Genomic DNA, 20,665 nt, shown 5'->3' on the forward strand with positions numbered 1-20,665 from the left:
CCCACACAAATGGCAATAACGAGCAAGGAAGTAAAGGTAGGACCAACTTTTATTCCACTGCTGGCAGATCATGTGATGTCAGCACATGGTCACTGAAAGAGGACTAGCCCCCAGATCCTAACACCTGCCTTCCCTGACCTAGCTGTCAAAGTGACGAGAGACAGGCCGTTAAGGCTACAGTGGACAGCCCATCACAGCTCATCCCAGGGAAGAAGGTGGGAATCACCACTCCCACCTCCAAACCCAGGCAGGCTGTAGGGGGGAGTCTGCAGAGCCTAATCTAAGTGTAAGTAACAAAACAATTGCCAATACTGCTCGATATTTCTCACAAAGAAAATTACAGTTTAGCTCTGTGTTCTCACCTGAATAGACCACTCTTTCAGTCTAGAAATGTATCTCAAAAACTTTTTATTTTTATTTAAAGTTGTAATTTTTTGGGGAATTTTATCTCTTCATTGAAAACGTCCACAACTAATATACAAAAGGGGAGGGGGGTTGGTTTGGTCTACCTAATTACACTAAATACAATTTAGAGATGGATTTGTGAATATATACACAGGGGTGTCAGGAAGGATGTGCACACAATGCAATACCGTACTGTGAGTTCAACATACATACAACAAAATCATTTGTTCAAACATACATACAAAATCATTCATACCAGTGAGTGTTGGGAGAAGGAAGTAAGTGGTGTGAAAAAAGGAAAAGTGAGGAGTAAAATCCCTGAATCTGACTTATTTCCTCGGTCCAGGGTTTTAGAAAAGATGGTTGTTTATTCTTATGATCACCAACGGGTGATTAGGCCATCTTCTACTTGATTTCGGCCGATGGACTACACTTGAAAACACGCAATATTACTTTGAACAATTAGAGTAAACGCATACCGCCGCATTGTTTAACGTTTCGAAAAGGAGCCGGAGAAAAACAATTCAAACACGCTATATTGTTTTGTAGTTTGCCGTTTTTTGAGCATTGAGCAATGAGTCCCAATCTTTCTCCAATAGATAAATCGGAAAACCGAAGATAGATTGCATATGCCAAGCGAGTCTGGACGCCACACCGGCCAATAAGACCCACCACATACTGATTACATGTAAGTGAGTCCCAACCACCTTAACACTCGTTACGGTACAACAACTATAATACCAACTCTGACAGAGATGCATTTTTCTTCTTTTGCCCACAGTTCAAACTCTACAAAAGAGACCGAAAAATCTTACAGGTACTGCTTGTATGTGGTCTGATGCGTATGATGAAGCTGAGAGTTTCTTTTGTGAGATACCACTGACTGAATGCTATTTTGATTTTTATGTTTTCCAGATTTACTCTGTTATGGTCCTGAAGAGAATCCCACGATTTCAAGGGATTCGAAACGCGTCGACCCTTTTGTGTTGCATGTGGTGTAACATTGTGTTTTGTAACCCCCCCTTTTTTTTAGATTCTTCTTCCCAATATCACTAGGCCAATCATTGTAAGAAATAATTTAAAATAAATCAAGTAGAAGATGGCCTAATCACCCCTTGGTGATCATAAGAATAAACAACCATTTTTTCTAAAACCCTGGACCGAGGAAATAAGTCAGATTCAGGGATTTTACTCCTCACTTTTCCTTTTTTCACACCACTTACTTCCTTCTCCGAACACTCACTGGTATGAATGATTTTGTATGTATGTTTGAACAAATGATTTTGTTGTATGTATGTTGAACTCACAGTACGGTATTGCATTGTGTGCACATCCTTCCTGACACCCCTGTGTATATATTCACAAATCCATCTCTAAATTGTATTTAGTGTAAATAGGTAGACCCAACCAGCCCCCCTCCCCTTTTGTATATTAATTGTGGACGTTTTCAATGAAGAGATAAAATTCCCCAAAAAATTACAACTTTAAATAAAAATAAAAAGTTTTTGAGATACATTTCTAGACTGAATTTTCTTTGTGAGAAATATCGCGCAGTATTGGCAATTGTTTCGTTACTTATGATCGTGGCGTAGCCTTACTGCGCTAAAGCCAAACCCTTCTTTGTTCAAAAGTAATCTAAGTGTAGGCAGGAAAAGGTCCCCTTTATAAAAGTGGGATCCCTAGCGTAGTAATGCCCAAACCCTATATATCATTGGAAAGGGTTCCCCGCCCCGAGTCCAACAAGACCAAACATGACAGACTTATTAGGTCCCTGTCAGAAGTTATCCCATAAGGGGAGGTTCCTAATGTTAGCCTATGGAGAATTAAGCCTTACTGCGGTAGCAGTGGCTTGTGGCAGATATGCCGGACTCACAAGGTTTTAGGGGAGAGCACCTGCACCTCAGCACTGTTTAGTAATGGTGAGGCGCCCAGAGTCCTAAGTCCAACAAAAGGTAAGGTAAAAATGGGAGGTAAAAGGGCAAAAAGGTAGGGGAAGACCACCCTAAGGCTGACAGGTCCAACACGTGTCCCCCCAGCTGAAAGTGGGGAGAACTACCCAACCTCTAGGGAGTTCTCATCACTAAGGCGGAAAAACCTAGAGAGACCGTTAGCATTGGCGTGGTCTACTCCGGGTCTGTGTTCCACCCTGAAGTCCATCCCCTGTAGGGAAATGGACCACCTCAACAATTTGGGATTATCGCCCCTCATTTGCATGAGCCACCTGAGGGGCCGGTGGTCAGTCTAAATAAGGAAGTGGGAGCCAAATAAGTATGGCCTCAGCTTCTTCACAGCCCAGACCACCGCAAAGGCTTCCCTCTCTATCGCACTCCACCGCTGTTCTCGGGGGAGTAGCCTCTAGGAGATGAAAGCAACTGGTTGGTCCCGTCCCTCCTCATTGAGTAGCGAAAGTACTGCCCCTATGCCATGCTCTGAGACGTCCGTTTGGACAATAAACTCTTTGGAGAAGTCAGGGGCCCTGAGCACAGGAGCTGTGCACATGGCCTGCTTTAGAGAGTCAAAGGCTTTTTGGCAAGACTCTGTCCAAATCACTTTTCTAGGGTATTTCTTAGAGGTTAGCTCAGTCAACGGGGCCACAATGGTGCCAAAGCCCTTGACAAATCTGCAGTAGTAACCTGTGAGGCCCAGAAATGCCCTAACCTCAGTCTGTGTTTTGGGAGGCTCCCAGGCCAGGATGGTTTCAATCTTGGCCTGTAGGGCCTGCACCTTGCCCCCGCCTTCCAAATGTCCTAGGTAGACTACCGACCCCTGCCCTATCTGGCATTTGCTTGCTTTGATAGTCAGGCCTGCCTGCTGCAGGGCCTGAAGCACTTCCTGGAGGTGACCCAGATGGTCCTCCCAGCTGCTACTGAAGACAGCTATGTCATCCAGGTAGGCAGCAGAGAAGGCCTCTAAACCGGAGAGGACCCGGTTCACCAGCCTCTGGAAGGTGGCAGGAGCATTTTTCAGTCCAAAGGGCATCACTCTAAACTGGTAGTGGCCCTCTGGGGTGTACAAGGTGGACCTCGCTTTAGCTCCGTCTGTTAGGGCGATCTGCCAGTACCCTGACGTGAGGTCAAAAGTACTCTGGTATCGGGCAGCCCCTAGTCAGTCAATGAGCTCATCCGCCCTAGGGATAGGATGAGCATCAGTCTTGGTCACAGAGTTCAGTCCCCTGTTATCCACACAGAACCTAAGTTCTGGTGTGGTGCCCGGTGGGGCAGCTTTTGGTACCAGAACCACCGGACAGGACCAAGGGCTGTTGGAGGGCTCTATCACCCCCAACTCCAGCATCTTAGTGACTGCACTCTGGATGCTGGCCTTCACCTTATCTGACAGCCTGTAAGACTTGGACTTGACAGGGGGGCTGTCTCCTGTGTCCACATCATGGATACACAGGAGGCTAATCCCAGGGATAAGAGAGAACACTGAGGAGAACTGCCCCAGGACCTGGAGGCAGTCCCTCTGTTGCTCAGGAGTCAAGGGTGGGGAGAGGACCACTCCCTCCACCGATCCATCCTTCTCTTTGGAAGTAAAGAGGTCCGGGAGAGGTTCACTTTCCTCTTCCTCAGCCCCATCAGTCACCATCAGTAAGGTGAGCTCAGACCTCTCATGGTGGGGTTTGAGGTGGTTGGAGTGTAGCACCCTGTGGGGCTGCCTGGGGGTCTTACGGTCCACTAAGTAAGTGGCCTTACCCTTCTTCTCCAATATCTCATAAGGGCCTGTCCAGCGGTCCTGGATGGCACTGAACTCTCCAGGCTCCATGACCCACACCTTCTGTCCATGCTCTAGCTCCACAGGGTGAGAGTTCTGGTCGTACCATTCCTTCATCACCGCCTGGCTGGCCTCTAAGTTGTCAGAAGCTTGTTTCCACAACTTAGCCATTTGGCTACGGAAGGCCAGCAGGTAGCTCACTACATCCTGGGGAAGCCTCCGTGGAGTCTTCTCCCACCCATCCTTAACTAGACTGAGAGGTCCCCTAACGGGGTGACCGTACAAGAGCTCGAAGGGGCTGAAACCCACTCCCTTCTGCGGTACCTCCCTGTAGGAAAACAGCAAACAGGGCAAGAGGACGTCCCACTTTTTCCTCAGGCCCTCAGGCAGACTCCTGATCATGCCCTTTAGGGTCTTATTAAATCTCTCCACGAGACCATTAGTCTGTGGGTGATAAGGGGTGGAGAACTTATAAGTAACCCCACACTCCTTCCACATGGATTGCATTTAAGCAGACATAAAATTGGTGCCCCTCTCGGACACCACCTTTTTCGGGAAACCCACTCTGGTAAAAATCCCCATTAGGGCTCGGGCCACTAGAGGTGCAGTGATGGTTCTCAGAGGAATAGCCTCTGGGTACCGGGTGACGTGGTCCACCAGAACCAGGATGTACATGTGACCAGAAGAAGTCAGTGGATCCATGGGCCCAAAGATGTCGATGCCCACCCTCTCAAAGGGGGTGCTAACGACAGGCAGTGGTTCCAGGGGAGCCTTCAGCTTAGCCCCTGTTTTCCCACTAGCTTGGCAGGTCAGACAGGTCCTGCAGAATGTATCTGAGGAGACCCTCATCTGCGGCCAATAAAAATGTGGGACAAGCCTAGCAAAGGTCTTGTCTTGGCCCAAGTGTCCTGCCAAAGGGATCTCATGAGCCAGTTCCAAAAGAAAGGCCCTGTAGCACTGGGGGACCACTAAGGCCTTTGATGACCCATGCACAGGAGCCTTGGGCTCATTGTAAAGGAGCCCATCCTCCCAGTAAATATGATACTTTGCGGAGGCATTGCCTGCTGCTTGGGCTTCGGCCTGTCGCCTAATGCCCTCATGGGTGGGGCATTCTATCTGTGCCCGGCAAAACTCCTCCCTGGTGGGCCCTCCTTCCACCTGCCACTCTGCAGGGGTAGGTAAGTCCCCCAAGGGAGCAACGTCCCCCTCCGTGGACTCCGGTGCAACCTCCTCAGGTGCCCCATCCATCTCACGGGATGACTGCCCCGGGGCGGGCTTCCCACGCCCTCGGGCTCCTCCCTTCTTAGCAGCTGGCTGGGCCATTTTTCCAGGCTCCAGCCCTGGTTGACTACCTTTCCGGGCAGCCATAGACAGTGTGGTAGCACAAATCCACTCCGGTAACCCCAGCATTTCCACATACGCCTTGAGCTCTACCTCCTTCTAGGCAGTATGCTCTAGGTCATTCCCTAACAGACAGTCCACTGGCATGGCAGGGCTCACAGCAACTCTTAAAAGGCCTGAAACCCCTCCCCACTCAAATGGAACCTGTGCTATGGGATAGGGACCCCCTGTTGTCAGCCTTCACAACTGGGTGGAACGCATCGGGAATTATTTGCTCTGGGGACACCAGCTGACTCCTTACCATAGTCATGATGGCACCTGTGTCCCTCAGGGCCTCCACCCCCGACCATTGAGAGTGACCCACTGCCTATACTTGGTAGTATTTGAGGGCACATGGACCTTAGGAACCATCTCACTGTCTCCCAGAGACACTAAGACAAGCCCTGCCCCCTCACCCCCATCATATAGGGACAGCTCCTCCCCAAGCGCTACACTAGCCAACCAAGGGTTTTTACCTCCAGTGGCCTGTGGTGCTCTCTTGCGACACTTGGGATCCCCCTTGTAGTGTCCAAGTTCACCACACTCATAGCACCGGACAATTCTGGGCTGCTGACCTTTGTCAGGATAAGTGGGCTTCTGGTGGCCAGATTGGGGCTGGGACCCAGACCCTTTCCCTTGTGAATTATTTTGGGGTCCTTTGTAGAAATCTTTCTTTTTATCTCCCCCCTCTTTCCTCTGGTGGGAACCCTGACCACCCCTTTGGGAGTCCCCCCAGAACCCTTGTTGGATACCCTGGTACTGACCCAGGTGTCCGCCTCCTCCGCAAGCTTCCTAGGATTGGTCAACTTGCGGTCAACCAGGCGTTGGCGCAGCTCTGGAAAACATTTCTCTAGAAGGTGCTCTCTTAAAAACAAGTTATACAATCCTTCATAGTCATTCACATTGCTGCCCCGCACCCAGCCCTCTAAAGCTTTACTAGCGTAGTCCAGGAAATCTACCCAGTTCTGTTTGGGAAGTTTGTGGTTTTCCTAAACCTCTGCCTATACCTCTCAGGGGTAAGACCGAACCTCTTAAGCAATACTTCTTTCATAACAGAATAGTTGGTCTGGTCTTCCTTTTCTAGGCTAAGGAGTGTGTCCCTAACTTCTGGAGGTATGTACTTGTACAGACCACCCCCCAGTGACTCTCTGGGACCCCATGGGCTCTTAGTGACACCTCATAGGCAGCTAACCACTTATCAATATTATCCCCCACCTTAAAACTGGCCATCACATCTTTAGGCATAAAGACCCTGGACTCACGTGAAGCTTCCGTAGGTATGCTGCCACCACTCTTGATGCTGTACGTCCCTGCTTGTATGGCTCGAATTTCCAGTTCCTTCAGGTTGAGCTCATGGGTAAGTTTCCTCTCCTCCATAGCCCACCTTTCTTTCTCACGCTCCCTTTCCAATTTGGCGAGTTCCAATTTAAACTGTCTCTCCTCTCTCCTGTCCTCCAATTCCTCTGAGGACAGGGTCCTTACTGACACACTACTGCCCGCCCTGGAAGGCACCCTTGTACCTGGTAACAAGTTGCCATTTTCCACCAAGGGCAGTAAGTCAAGTTCTCCTGTGGCGCCGTGCTCCGCTCCCTGCCCGTCCCCTTCTCCTTCTCCTTTTGGGTGGGCCGTTACCCATGCCCTCAAGGCTTTCTGAAGCTCCGTCTTCTTGGCGCTCCGCTTGAAGGGCACCCTTTTCTCCTCGCAGAATTCCTTGAGCTACGCCGCCGTGTAAATTTCCAGGTTGGCCAGCTCAAATTCCATCTTGCCAGGTAGGACCTCAGATGTTCGTAGAGAATACCAATGGAACTTGGCAAATAGAACTTTGCAAAAGAGCAGCCAGTCAGGGAGAATTAAAAAATAAAAATGCCAATTGGAGTGGATAGACAAAAAAAGGTTTCAATGGAGTCAGGTGTAGGGTTGTGGTGTACACTGAGTCACTGCGTGGTGTTACACAAGCACAAGTCCTATCCCACCGCTCAATCACCAATGTTTGAACCGGGGTCTCTAGTTGGCAGGGGTATGCACCCTAGCCCAAGTAGGGACCACCGCTTCCGACCTGGTAGCTTGGCGCAGAGCAGCAAAGGCTTAACTTCAGAGGCAATGTGTAAAGTATTTGTGCAACACATAACGGCGATGACACAGTAAAAACACTCACAAGAGGACACCACACCAGTTTTGTATAAGAATAAGAATTCCTTTATCTAAAAATTATGCGAGAACCAAAAGCAGGTAAATCCAGGTCCAGGCAAGATCAATAATAAAAAGGATTCCAGTTTCCAAGCAAGATCAATAACCAATAAAAATGAATGCAGTTCCCAGGCCTGATCAAATCACCAAAAGCTCATGTGTGCCAAGGGCTCCTGCTGGTAATGTCTTTATCACAGTGACCTTGGATGGCAAAAGTTCACTTAAGGTAGGTTCTTATATTCAAAATTCCCTTGTAGCGTAATAAGTGTGCCTCTCATAGAAATTATGCTCCCAGCGTAGGAAGTGCGGCTGCCCAGGCGCTACTGGTAATGCTAAAAAATGGCCCAGTGTCAATTACTAAGTAATTATGCCCCCGTAGGCCGGTCAGTGAAGGACGGTTCCCAGCCAAGCCCAAAGCTCACACTCCAGGTACCCGGCCAACCCGCACCCCGCCCCCTCGCAGCAGCCTGGTTGCACTGAGGCGTTACCTGGGGTGGTGGTTGCGGGCGCGGTTGCGAGTCTCCTCTCCCCCTGGGGCCTCGGGCTCAGCAGGCGCTGCACGGGTGGGGGTCACGGCCACACAGCGCTCCTTTAGCACAGCGCTTAACAGTGCCTCCAAGTCCGGGGCAACGACGGAGCCTCCTGCCACACAGCGCTTCGCTTCTCAGCGCTACACAGCGCACTCCGGTCCCAGTGGCGGTGACCTCAGGGCCAGTTTCAGTCGGCTTGCGCCAGAAGCAGAGGCAATCACAGAGCCCTCGGGAGGATCACGGGGCATGCAGTGCTGAGGGCAGGCACAGCGTTGCAGGGCAAATCTTGAGAGTGTTGTTGCTGTTCCAAAGGGCAGTCTTTAAAACGCTGTGGTCCAAGGACAGGTAGTTTCCTTTAGCTTAAAAAGGGTGCAGTCCCAAAAAGGCAATCTTTAAAAGGTTGAAGACTCTTTAAAATGTGGTTCAAAGAAAAGTAGTTCCTTTGGGATGTTGTGGAGACACTCTGGTGGTGATGTTGCAGTCTCCCATGCAGTGCAGGATCATCAGACAGTAGGGCAGCTTTGTCCAAGGTAAGCACCCAGACCCCGAAAAAAGCAACTCCATCTGCACCTAGAGAGTCTCTGGCCACTTTAGTCCCTGGAATCCCTAATTCATGGGAAAATCGCCATGGGGTACAAACATCTCACTAATGAGCTATGCACCGCCTAGAATACTGATCGGGGTACCACGGGGCGCTTTGACTAGAGTTGTTCATTTTCATTTTCATTTTCATTACCAACCCCTCGTTAAATCTAAATATACTCCACGATGGGTACAACTGTCCGTGATCATCCTATACCGCCAATGACCATAGACACCAACTGTACTTCTTATTACAAAGCCCACGCTAAATTCAATTATACTCCACGATGGGTACAACTGTAGTGACAGTCTCATACCGCCAAATAGTGAGCACCAAAATCACTACATGAAAACGGGGCCTTGTATTAAGCTCCGAGCGGCATACGCGCATGTGCGAAGTACAGGACAGGAGTCCCCACGTCGGCACAGGCACGCCAGCACAGACGCTTCCAGGAGCATTCGGCACATGCGCGCAGACATCACGCTACTCGCACACCTCGAGTAGTGCGTAGGGGGCGACAATCCAGACCGGATTACCCATTTTTGGGCAAAGCCGTCCCTTCTGGTTTTAGAAAGGCAATTAACCCCGACCATGTCCTCATTAACAGCGGAGCCACGTTGGGGGCAGCAAGGCAGAGACTCTTCCTCGTAATCGTGAGTAACAAAGCAGTTAGCGAGCAAACAGGACTCCAAACCTGTAAGTAAGCAATCTGAGCTACACTTTATCTTACAGGATGCATATTGGCTCGATTGGTCCCCCAACGTTAGGAGGCTCATGAGGTACATCGTACTATGACAATGAGTATGTATTTAACAACAACTTTTAATGAACTTTATTATCCTCCCCTTAGTACCTGATCACCGGAACCACATTGGCTAAAGCAAATAGAGTGTGTGTTTTATGTTCTGTGTTAAATAGGTCATGTCCTTGTCCCCCATTTTTTACAGGGTGCACCACCACTATTAGCATGACAATATTTGTCTAGTAGCTGCTGTCCACACCATTTTTTAGGTCACTGAACCTGGAGTAATACATTTAACTATGAGCATTGTGAATGAAATATATTGTTTCTTTCCATGTTTTTTCCTAGGTTCGCAAATTGCAGAAACCTCCTTAAAGAATTGATTTAGGTACAATATAGCCTGTATTTACAATTTTCACTTTTCTGTAGAATACAGATTTTGGGCAACAAACGTGAGTAAGGTGGGGATTTGGGCACCCCGTCCTGAAGAAGGAGTTCCACTCCGCAACATGTTGACGCACACACGAGGTGATGTACATTGTAATACATAAGAACCTCACAACACACCATTTTAACAGTGCCAGCCCGGGGGCCCATTAAACATTTCTTTTGAGTACACCCCACGAGCCAGGAACTTTTTAACCATCACTAAATAACACTCCAAACCCCACCACTCACTTATTATAACAATCAACCTCACACACACCACACATAGTCTGTGTAAAAAGTGCTGCCACGTAGACATAGGTAGTAGCACGCCGCATCCAGTAGAGGGGTGCGAAGACCCCAATGATGAAGCATGACACCATGGGTCCTTTTGGTGTGTGAGGGGTATTTAAAAAAACACTATGTGTTCCCCACCATTGTAGGGACCACACACACCCACCAGTGGATTCCATTTGTTTATAAAACTCTGGCCAGGGAGAACGAATCCACATCTTCTCTCTCCCTTTATGTTATTTTCATGATTCAGACAGCGCAGAGCTGTGTGAGTTTACTGACATCTAACACACACATAACACACGTTCTACCACCACTACATCTCAGATACCTAACCGACACCTATAATGGAGAATGAGAATGGTTTAACCTTCGGCGAGGATGAGATCGACAGGATCCCGGGCAGCAGTCAATCCTTTTGAGGGCTTAAGTGGTACAGCCCCAGGCCCCAGTGTGGCAGACTGGGATGAGTTAACAAATCTTAGAAGAACACACACAAAGGCAGCACTCCATGGGTTGCTGATGACAGAGTACCTTAGGGGTAAAATAGCACCCCAAGGACTCATCGTTACGAATGAGCCTTTCATCTTCCAAAACGACATGCAGTTTAAAAAGGATTGGTCTCTCCTATCGTGGCATTGCGCGAGAGACTGGCTTGTCTTAATAATAAAGACCACAGTAAGGATCGCTAAAGAACTGAAAGTAGACATTCAAAAAATAGAGGTGCAGCTTAAGTCGTACCAATCACCAAATGTCCTTAAAAAGCGGCTTGAAGAACTAAATCAACAAATGTCAGATTTCGAGCTCACTCTCAAGCTGAGCAAATTCAACAAACTAAAAAAAGATAAGGACCGCTTCACACCAGAGAGAGCCTACCCCTATACCAAAGAGGGCTACCTTTCCAAGGATAACACCAGCGACACAGATAGCGTTGGATCTGACTGCAGCTCTACAAGGTCCAACTCAAGTGGATACCAAAAGTACAGGTACCCCAGAGGAGGTCAAAGGCAATGGAGACAACAGTACCCCAGACAAAGGGGATGGAAAAGCTACAAAGCACCTCCTCAGTACCAACCATTCCAAGGCCACCCGCCATTCACACAGTATCAATATGGTCCACCATCAATTGGTCCAAATTACCCACAATGGGCCCCTGAATGTGAGTGTGGATTCTATGGCCCCCAGCCTTTTTTAGGGACACACCCAGGACCACGACGGGGCAGGAACAAGAGAGGGAACACCGTAGTGTGGCAAGAAGAGGAGCAAGAAGACCCCAGAGTAAGCATCAGGAGCATGACAGGTGCTCACCAAAACCAACCCTCAACCAGCAGGAGGGGGACCTAGTGGTCAATATAACACCATGGCCACTCACAGACCTCCAGAAGTCAGTGCTTAACAAGGGACTGGGTTTTGTCCCTACTAACAAATTCGACTCATTTAAATTACATACAAAATGCAGGAGTTTGTGAGAAAAATTAAACTTCAGGCTTTCTTTCGGAATAAGGAAACTCATTTGGCCACCACAGACACAGGGCTGAAACCCAAATCTACTTTCACCCCACCAGATACAGTGTTACCAGTAGAAGTACTGGCGTTTGAGAAGGCAGTGATGAATGACCTGGATATGCTAAACACATCCAACACCAAAGTCTTCCATAATACCAGCCGCATGGAGCAAGAAGCAATCAGGCAACTCGCAGCAAACAAGGACATCACCATAAAACCCTCCGACAAGGGGTGGGTGGGTTGATAGTGGTACAAACCACGAACGCCTATGACCAAGAATGTCTAAGACTTCTGTCAGACAGAAGAAATTACACAGTCCTACAAGAAGACCCCACGGAGGCACTATGCACCACCATAGGAGGAATGATGGAAGAGGCAATAGCCCACGACTGGCTGTCGAAAAAAGAGGCAGATTTCTTGATCCAAATGACACAGAGAATCTCCTATTTTTGCAGTATCCCGAAGATACATAAGAACTTGGACCAACCTCCAGGCAGACCCATCGTCTCAGGCATTGGTTCCATTCTGGAACCTTTGTCAAAATTTGCAGATGCCTTTCTCCGCCCCCTAGTACAAACTACGGACACGTATCTAAAAGATACCAAAGCAGTTATGCAGGTACTGAACAATTTGCCCTTAGATCCAGAGACCCAGTTATTACTAAGCCTCGATGTGGAGAGCCTGTACACAAGCCTGCCCCTCGATGAAACACTTTTGATCATCGAGGAGGCACTTTTCACCACCCCTTCGAAATACCATACACCCAGGGGCGTCCTGCTAGAGTGCATCTCTATAGCACTCACGAAGAACTTCTTCGAGTACGGTACAACACTGTACCTTCGAAGCCATGGGACCAGCATGGGTAGCACCTTTGCTCCTAGCCTGTCCGGCTTGTATGTCCATCACTTGGAATCAACCAAAGTCCTACACACAGACAATCCATTCAGAAATAACATCCTCACCAGGAAGAGGTATGTAGATGACGTTCTTGTCATTTGGCAGGGTGAATTACAATCTGTGATGGAATTTATGGCTTGGCTTAATACTCGAAATGCCTACCTGAAATTCACAAGTTCAGTCTCCAAGGAGACCTTGATGTTTCTGGACCTTAATATCAATACTAAAGGCGGAACATTGAAAACAACCACTCATTTCAAGCCAACTTCCAGAAATTGCCTCTTGAGATTCGACAGTTTCCATTTGCGCTATCTCCGTAAGAATCTCCCATATGGCCAATTCCTTCGCTTACGGAGGATTTGCACTGACAAAAGCCAGTACAAAGCCCAGGCCTCTGACCTCAAAATAAAGTTACAGCAGAGACACTACCCGGATCGGGTGATTACCACAGCAATGAAACGGGCATGTAACAATAATAGAGAGGCCCTCCTAGAAGACAAGGTCCACACAGAGACTGACCAGAAGAGACCTATCTGTGTCACGACATACAGCACTCACTCTAACGAGGTCTCAAAAATCATCAATAAGCACTGGCGCACACTGACCTGTGGAGAACTAGAGTTTGAGAAACCCCTCTTTGCACACAGACGAGGGAAGAACCTGAAGGACATCCTAGTCCATACCAGACCACAGATAAAACAACAAGAACAAGTACAACTGCAAGGCATACAAGGCCACCACCCCTGTGGCAATTGCTGCAGCTGCCATCTGACTAAAAAAAGGCAGCATTTAACTTTTAGAAATGGGACCAAATGGGACCAAAGGAGATTCACGAACTGTAACAGCAAACATGTGGTTTATTTGATCACCTGTCCCTGCGGCCTCGAGTACGTCGGGATGACCACAAGAGCAGTTAAAATCAGAATCAGCAAGCACAAGAGTAATGTGAGATGCAAGAAGAGAACTACCAAAATGGCTACCCGCTTTCTGAATGAACAATACTGTGTTAATGATTTAAACAGGACTGTAATTGAACAACTGCAGTCAGAAAATGGACTGTTCGAAAAGGAACAGCGCTTGGTGTTCCGTCTGGGGACCCATATCATCGGTCTCAATGATGACATCCCATGGGGCAACTACATTGACCGAGGGACAAACCTCCCTTAGGTATCTAGAAACTCAGCCATTACTATGGGGGGCACGTCATAATGAACCTTTTTTGACGTCCAAGGTAAGCACCCAGACCCCAAAAAAAGCAACTCCATCTGCACCTAGGGAGTGTCTGGCCACTTTAGTCCCTGGCATCCCTAATTCATGCAAAAATCGCCACAGGGTACAAACATCTCACTAATGACCTCCTATGCACCCCCTAGAATACTGATCGGGGTACCACGGGGGCACTTCGACTAGAGTTTTTCATTTTCACTTCATTACCAAACCCTCGTTAAATCTAAATATACTCCACGATGGGTACAACTGTGCGTGATCATTCTATACCACCAATGACTAATAGTGAGCGCCATAGACACCAACTGTATTTCTTATTACAAAGCCCATGCTAATCTATTAGTGAGCACCATAGACACCAACTGTATTTCTTATTACAAAGCCCATGCTAAATCTAATTATTCCACGATAGGTACAACTGTAGTAACCATCTCATACTGCCAAATAGTGAGCACCAAAATCACTACATGAAAACGGGGCCTTGTATTAAGCTCCGAGCGGCATACGCGCATGTGCGAAGTACGGGACAGGAGTCCCCACGTCAGCACAGGCGCGCCAGCACAGACGCTTCCCGGAGCGTTCTGCACATGCGTGCAGACATAGCACTACTCGCACACCTCGAGTAGTGTGTAGGGGGCGGCAATCGAGACCGGATTACCCATTTTTGGGCAAAGCCTTCCCTTCTGGTTTTAGAAAGGCAATTAACTCTTAATTGGTGCGACACACCAGTATAAAAGCGTGAACCCCGACCATGTCCTCGTTAACAGCGGAGCCGCGTTGGGGGCAGCAAGGCAGAGACTCTTCCTCGTAATCGTGAGTAACAAAGCAGTTAGCGAGCAAACAGGACTCCAAACCTGTAAGTAAGCAATCTGAACTACACTATATCTTACAGGATGCATATTGGCTCGATTGGTCCCCCCACGTTAGGAGGCTCATGAGGTACATCGTACTATGACAATGAGTATGTATTTAACAACAACTTTAAATGAACTTCATTATCCTCCCCTTAGTACCTGATCACCGGAACCACATTGGCTAAAGCAAATAGAGTGTGTGTTTTATGTTCTGTGTTAAGTATGTCATGTCCTTGTCCCCCATTTTTTACAGGGCGCACCACCACTATTAGCATGACAATATTTGTCTAGTAGCTGCTGTCCACACCATTTTTTAGGTCACTGAACCTGGAGTAATACATTTAACTATGAGCATTGTGAATGGAATATATTGTTTCATTCCATGTTTTCTCCTAGGTTCGCAAATTGCAGAAACCTCCTTAAAGAATTGATTTAGGTACAATATAGCCTTTATTTACAATGTTCACTTTTCTGTAGAATACAGATTTTGTGCAACAATCGTGAGTAAGGTGGGGATTTGTGCACCCCGTCCTGAAGAAGCAGTTCCACTCCGAAACATGTTGACGCACTCATGAGGTGATGTACATTGTAATACATATGCACCTCAAAACACACCATTTTAACAGTGCCAGCCTTCTTTTGAGTACACCCCACGAGCCAGGAACTTTTTAACCATCACTAAATAACACTCCAAACCCCACCACTCACTTATTATCACAATCAACCTCAGACACACCACGCATAGTGTGTGTAAAAAGTGCTCCCACGTAGACGTAGGTAGTAGCACGCCGCATCCCGTAGAGGGGTGCGAAGACCCCAATGATGAAGCATGACACCAAGGGTCCTTTTGGTGTGTGAGGGGTATTAAAAAAAACACTATGTGCTCCCCACCATTGTAGGGACCACACACACCCACCAGTGGATGTGAATCTTCAACCTTATGTTCTAAAAATGTTTTGATCCCAGAGAATAACCAAGGGATCTTGGCTCTCCTTTCAGGTAGCCAGCCTGGTTTCTCCTTTATATGTAGTGTTTCAGAGATTAGTCTTCGTCCTGGTTCAGGCCCACTGGAGAGAAGAGAGCTATAGAAGCCACAGGAGAGATCCACTGCATGCCTCGGTGGGGTCAGGCCTTGCCTGCTTTCAGAGCAGACACTGGATGTTCATCTGGCTTTATGTTTTCTGGGGCTGAGATAGAGCACATTCTTCCAGCAGGTATATGTCAGCTGCGGAAGGTACAGGGGATTGATGCAAAATTTGCTTACCATATGGGTGAGTACAGGACCATCTTCTGGCCAGTGGCGTAGCTAGACCTACTGCCACGCGTGACGGACCCTAAGTTTGCAGCCCGATGCAAGTAAGAGCAGCTGGTAGGTGGCGGTCAATGGGCGACTTGTTCCGGGGGAGGGGTGGCGGCAACAAATGGATGACTTGTTCTCGGGTGGGGGTCTGATAGTGGTAGTCAACAGACAAGACTTGCTTACCTCTGCCGCCCCCAAAAACATTGTCGCCAGGGCGGACCGTCCCCGGCTATGCCACTGCTTCTGGCTACATTCACATACCTAAAAGAAATATAGACACACATAAAAAGCTACCTCATGTTGCACTTTCTTTAAACCTGATTTCCAGAATCAAGATCTACAAAAAATATAGATGGAAAAAGCATGTCCTGCAGTTTTTCTGCAAATCTAAGTTTTAATTAATGTTAGCTATGTGTGAATGGTTGAGTGGTGGGTGCTGGTGCATGGGGATTGGGGCGGTTTGGGGTGTTGGGAGAGATGGTGGCTATGCAAAATGCATTAGAATTCATAACCATTTTGAATTGTGTTTACTACCATGGATGAAAATAGGTATAAGTGTGCTTAAGGGTGGGAGTAGGAATGTATGTTTCCTATTTATCATCAGACTATAGGAGAAGGGGCTTCTCCATTGGGACAGAGAAGACAGTTTCGCGCCAGAAATTCACCAATCTCCTGCACTTATTCCTGTAAACTGTCCACCCTACAGCTAAACCTCAGAAACAAATGTTAATAATGAGTATGCATGGAAAAATAAGATGTGCCTATACATTGACTTCTATGGATAAACCTAAGGATTTTCATAAATTCCTGGAAAGTAAGAAATCTTCACTACTCAAAAATGTAGTCATATAATTGGAAGATTTCCAAATTTCCTCAATAACTGTATTTATTGTGCTTTGGTGTCAAATGCTTAGAGGGATCATGGCTGGGCGGTTTCACAGTTGAGTACTACCCTCTTACCAGAGGCACTGTAGCATCTTTTTAGCAGCTTGTATTGTCCTGCTAACCATAATAGCGGGCAGCACTAGCAGCTCAAACCGCAGTTTTGCCCTGAACTGAAATGGCACATCTGAATGGCAAATCCTCATGGACTGGATGAAAAGGTCTGTTCACTTTTTCTACTAGCTGCATTATCAAATAAAGGGGCAGATTTACAGCCATTTGGCTGCGCCGCACTAGGTCACTTTCAAAGCACAGAGATGCAACATATTTACAACATTATGTTGCATCTCTGTTCTTCCCTCTGTGCTGGCGCACAAACTGCGGCCATGCACGGCGCAGGCACCCTTGCACAATGATGCAAGGATGCCTCCGTCATTTGGAGATTGTTTTTGTGCAGGAAGGGGCACCTTCCTCCACAAAAGCAATCACTACAGGTATTTTCCGTTTCCAATGCATGCTGTAGAATGCAGCACGCATTGAAAGAGGAAAAAACGAGGGGAAATTAAAACATTTCTACTCTATGCACCTCGCTAGGCTACCCCTCGGGAGGCGTAGCATTCAGACGCATTTTCAGATTTACGATTCCTCGTAAATCTGGAAATGTGTCTTGTTCCATGGGTATTGCGTGGGAACACCCACAGCAACACCCATGGAACGCCCCAGTCATGCAAAGTGCTGCGAGTAAAGGGGCCATATTTACAAGGAAAGGAAAAGCCACGCTGGGTGGGTTATCCTGTCCTTGTAGATATAGAGCAGTAAAATGCGCCACCAGTACGTCACAAAACGTGATGTACTGGTGGAGCAGGAGTCTTGTAAATCTGCCCCTCAGTCGTTAGTTTACCTACTTCTTGAACTGCTTTAGATGAGATGTTAGTGTCACGCATAGGAATGCCAATCAGTTTCTTACCTGTGACTTGAACTGCTAGCTTGTGCATCAGATGCTGGTCTGATTGACAACTAACTAATTGTCCTAACCTAAAAACGGGTCTACCCATTCCCCTTCCATGGACTGACCATCTATTAGTCCCCTTTTCATGGTCCACACCCAGGCCCGCAGCCACCAGACTCACAGTAAGAACAGCCAGACCTTGGTCTCGCCTTTCAACTGAAAAATGGATCACCAAATTGACCAGTAACCCACCTCCTCATAACGAGGATCCATGCCTTGCAAACCCACATACGAAGAATGGATCACCCTATCACTTGACCACTCCCTTCCCAAAAGAAAAACCACAACTAAACGTTCCCACAAATCCGCCCCCTGGTATTCAGAATCCCTTAGGGCAAAGAAACGCCAGTGTAGGCAAACTGAAAGGAAATGGCGTCTGGACTCCTCACCAGAAAATAAAACTCAATACCGAAAGCTACTCAAAGAATACAAAGAACAAATCATAGCCAGCCAAGCAGCATATTTTTCCCAAAAAATCATCTCAGCTAAATCTAAACCTAGAGAAATTTTCCACATTGTCAAAAATCTCACTAAACTGCCACCTATCCTGTCTGAGACCAAATCCACAGAACACTGCAACAAGATGGCAGACTTCTTCCTTCAAAAAATCACTAACATCTACGAATCCTTCCCTCCCATGCCCACCACCCCCCTAACTCAGATCAATTCTACTCTGACACCCCCTTTTTTTTCTCAGCCTCTTCCCACACTGGACCACTTCCCCCCCCTCAGTCTTGCGACCTTGGAATCCGTGGCTCGGAAAGTCAAATCAGGTTCACCTGACGACCCAGCCCCGCCAGACATCGTCATGTCAGCTTCCCGAGTCACCTTGCCCATCATAATGGACATCCTAAACTCTTCCATCACTACCGGCATAGTCCCGCCGGAATGGAAAAAAGCAATGGTTCGAGCCCTATTAAAGAAACCTAGCCTGGACCCCTCAGACCTCAGCAATTATCGACCAATCTCTCTACTACCCTGGCTGAGCAAAATTCTAGAGAGACATATCAACGGCAAACTGGTTGCCTACCTAGAAAACCACCACTTACTGGATCCCACTCAAACAGGCTTCAGACCAAAACATGGCACCAAAACCGCGCTCCTCATGGTCACCGAGGAATCCAGAACCATCCTGGACCAAGGAGGATCAGTGGCAGTGATCCTCCTTGACCTAAGCACGGCCTTCGATACGGTCAGCCATGACATACTGCTTTACCGCATGGCTAATATTGGCATAAAAGACAGAGCCTGGCATTGGTTCAAGTCCTTCTTGAAGGACAGATCCTTCCGGGTATTCGACGGTGAATCATCATCTACCAGCAGACCATTAAGATGCGGAGTACCACAAGGCTCCTCATTAAGCCCGGCGCTCTGCAACATTTATATGAGGCCACTGGCTGAGGTTGTTCGTCAGTTCGGAGTCAAGATCATTTCCTACGCTGACGACACTCAGCTGGTGGTCTCATTGGCGCAGGAAGCTAACATGCCAAAGAGAGGAGGGCTCAGAGAGTGTATAGAGGAGGTAAAGAGCTGGATGTCCTCCTCATCACTCAAAATGAATGGGGATAAAACAGAGCTAATGCTACTGGGCCCTGCCAACCCTAGATCTTTCAATGCTCTATGGCCACCCTGCCTAGGCACCCCCCCGGCCCCCAAGGACAATATCAAGAGCCTTGGGGTATGGCTGGACAGATCCCTGTCTTTTGGCACCCAAGCCACCAAACTCTCAGCTACCTGTTTTGGCCTCCTTAGGATGTTAAGGAAGGTTCTCCATCTCCTACCCATGGAGGCCAAACAGGTAGCCATACAGGGCCTGATCCAGTCCCGCCTGGATTTTAACAACGCCCTTTACCTCGCTGCCCCAGAATATACTTTGCGGAGATTACAAACGGTGCAGAACTGCGCAGCCCGCACACTACTTCAGCTCCCTCGTCGTCATTCTGCCAAAGCCGGGCTGATCAAATTACATTGGCTACCAGTTCGCCAAAGAATCCAATTCAAAGCCCTGTGCATTGCGCACCAGGCCTTCTGGAAAACAGGCCCTCTTATCACCCGCAACCTAGTTTCTCACTACCAACCTACCAGGAATCTTCGTTCAAACCAGACCTTCATGGCCATAACACCTAGAATAAAGAAGTCCAGAACCGGCGGTAGGACCTTCGCTCACAATGCCTCCAAAACATGGAACACCTTGCCCCTTCATCTGAGAACCAACCCCAACCTCTCCTCATTTCGAAAGCAGCTTAAAACATTCCTCTTCAACCTCCCTCAGTAAAGCCCCCGGCACCATCCCTCTCTCTGTTGGTTCTTAGCGCTTGGACGCCCCCGGGCAGCAATCGCGCTCTACAAATCTACATACAATACAATACAATACAACTTTATGGTTACCCGCTCCTTGAGCGCATGAGATTTGGCGGTTTGCTGATCTGTTTCTTGTGCTCTCCTTTGCTTACATTTTAGATAGGTTTCACATCCATTTGTCATGCCAAGTATAAACCTATTATTAACATACTTTATTCACGAGACAGATACTGCCCCTCTCATCATGGCACTAGTTCCGAATTCCAGAGTTATGTCCCTTACTGATATCAATAACCCACTGCAGTCTTTCCCAGAGGTTTTTTGTAATAATGAGTCGGTATCTAGGGAACTGCCAGTAACCTGGGTTTCCGCCTTGTTTATTATTTTTTCAGTACCTGGGTTTGATATCCACACGGCTTACACCTTAACGG

General features: G+C 47.8%; 1 long non-coding RNA gene across 1 annotated transcript in view; it reads right to left on the reverse strand.

Annotated features, from left to right (window-relative positions):
• Positions 1-16,304, reverse strand: part of LOC144825207 (uncharacterized) — a 31,272-nt gene extending 14,968 nt beyond the window's left edge. Inside the window, exon 1 of the long non-coding RNA XR_013609336.1 lies at positions 16,226-16,304. This is a non-coding gene — a long non-coding RNA (uncharacterized LOC144825207). The remainder of the gene's footprint in view (positions 1-16,225) is intronic.
• Positions 16,305-20,665: the final 4,361 nt, after the last annotated feature.

The sequence above is a fragment of the Lissotriton helveticus genome, chromosome 3_1 (assembly GCF_964261635.1).
Source record: "Lissotriton helveticus chromosome 3_1, aLisHel1.1, whole genome shotgun sequence".
Lineage (NCBI taxonomy): Eukaryota > Metazoa > Chordata > Amphibia > Caudata > Salamandridae > Lissotriton > Lissotriton helveticus.